General features: G+C 37.1%; 1 protein-coding gene across 1 annotated transcript in view; it reads right to left on the reverse strand.

Annotated features, from left to right (window-relative positions):
- FOXP2 (forkhead box P2) overlaps positions 1 to 2,500 on the reverse strand; it is a 68,542-nt gene that overhangs the window by 45,776 nt on the left and 20,266 nt on the right. The window lies entirely within an intron of this gene.

The following is a 2,500-nucleotide window of genomic DNA, read 5'->3' on the forward strand; positions in this document are numbered from 1 at the left end:
TCAAGTACAGCCCAGACCCGAGTGGCTGTCCCCCGTACATTTCCATCAAGTACAACTTTACAAAGCTCATTTAATACTGTTTTTTGAAGGACAGTGGTTTCAGTTTATTCTCTCTCTCTTCCAGGATCAAAGAAGTCCCTTTTGGAGCTTTAACAGTGGGTTTGCTGCTCCACTGAGAAGAAAACGTAAGGATCAGGCTAAAGAAGAAATGGCAGCAAAGGAGTTTTGCTTTTCAATGTGGTTTTACTGGCTATTTCCACAAGGCACGAGGCACGAGGGTAAGCTTTGCAGGGACTATGGTCACAGATGGTCTCACAGTTACAGGAACTAAGTTATCTATATCACGGAGGAAATATATCTTCTCCTTTTTCTTTTTTAGCAGAATTAATCAGAGAACTATGTAGTTATTTGATTGGTAATCTATGGGAAAAATGTGTTCCTCAGAAACACTGGAAAAATAGAGGGGACTGCATCTCACTTTTAACAAAATTTGTCTCTTTTTATTTAAATCATGACTCCACCATTTTAGGACCCAATGATAGGGTTTGCAGGTGAGCAAAATACGACAGGTTCTGCTATTCTTGCAAGAGGCATGGCTGGGGAAGAGATGTAAGTAATTATGAATGATTTGTTCATTCTTTTAATATAAAATTGTTTAAGAGTATACCTGTAACTTGCTTGGTAGTTTATGCCAAGTTCAAGCATCAGCAAGAACACCACATTTCCTTTATCTGAATCACAAAACCTACAATTTATTTATTTTCAAAGGAACTGACTTCATTGATGCAAAAATGCACGATCAGTTTAAAAACCAGGTAATTGCTCAGAACGTTACCATTCACTTGTTTTCTGAAGTTCTGATTCAAAAGAATTTTACTCCCTTACACTCCCTTACCCAATTACACAGACGTGATAGTGTGGTCTGCTAAGGCAATGGTTTAATGTTTTCAGTTAATTGGGTACAAAATTGCCAGAAAAAGGACTGGAGATAGATTTTACCTCTGCATCATCACCACTATCACCAGCACACACCACTGTGTTTCCACATGCATGTATGCTCACCTATGTATGCATACGGGTATACATGTATAAGACATGACAGTAAGCAATGGTATAGGTATAAAAGATGTCCTGGTCTGAGTTTGAGGTTACTGCTTATTCATGATTATTTATTACTTATTACAACACCATATGTTTGCATAACACCTTACAAAATAGATACAGACACAGTCCTTGCCCTGAGGAACTCTAAATGTAACAGGGTATGCAGTGTGGGAGAAGCAAGTCCAGTATAATGTAATTTCAATAGGATTACACGGTAACCTGGGAGACTGTTGCATGTTTCTTGAGAGTTAACACAGTAATCTTTGGAAACTCATGAGATATACACATCTCTTATGCCATACTTTCACGTCATGTGGTTACTTGTGCTGTGCATTTTGGAGAAAAGCTATTTTATGGAAACATTAAGAGCGTAAAAATTGTTTTAAGAATTATTTTTTCTGATCTTTTTTGCCTGTGAAGTAGGCTTGCTTTATTTATCATGCATGTACAGGCAATGTAGTGAAAGAAAAACTAGGTCTAATGCATTTTTAAAAGCCTCTGAAATAACTTTTCTCTGTATAAAGTTGCTGCAGTTTTAGGGTCCAATATGCTGCAAGCTGCCAAGACAGACATACATTCCTTCCTCCAGAAGGCTGGGAATCATTCCAAAGGTTTTTTTTTGTTTGTTTCCTGTCATGCCTTTTAAGTTATGTGCAAGTTGTGCTGGTCAATTTTCATACTTCATCGGCATATTCCCAATCTTTTATCTTGTCCGCATCCTTTACTAATCCCATGTTAACTTATTTATAATTGAGAAAAACAGATTTTTTTTTCTTAAGGGGAGAAAATATCTTAGAGGACTGGAAAGTGTTCCTGAAGAGCTGAGTTATTGGTTTGAAAGTGTAAAGTAGACTGTGTAATACAAATGCAGCTTATTTCAGCTTATTTTGCTGTTTATTCAGTTGTCGAAAGAAACAGGATTTTCTCCTGATTATATTTGTGACATATTAGGAAGTCAGGAGACAAATTACGAAATACACATAGCATCATAAAGCAGACTGGAATGAATGTATTATTGTTAACTGATCAATATAAACAGCACAACATGTTCTAAAAGAGGTAGATAGAGGATGATATATTCTAGGAACACCCTGGAATAAATATTGAAGTGCGTCAAAATGTACTATTTTTTTTGCAAACAGATTTGGAGTCCGCAAAGCAAAAGATAATACACCATTAGAGGAAAGAAGAGAGATAGTTTCAACAAAAATTCTAGTGGACATTTACCCATATCAATTAACCTCTACATAACTTGGCACTCTTGTCAGTCTCTCTCAAAAGCAGCCCAGGACTAAAATAGCAAAGTGCTATAGGTCAGGATGAGGTGCGCTGGCGGAGTTACGTGGAGAAATATACACAGAACCTGTCTGCACTATGCTCAGTTCCAGCCAGAGCT

This window comes from Fulmarus glacialis, unplaced genomic scaffold, assembly GCF_000690835.1.
Source record: "Fulmarus glacialis isolate BGI_N327 unplaced genomic scaffold, ASM69083v1 scaffold8827, whole genome shotgun sequence".
In the NCBI taxonomy this organism is placed as follows: Eukaryota; Metazoa; Chordata; class Aves; order Procellariiformes; family Procellariidae; genus Fulmarus; species Fulmarus glacialis.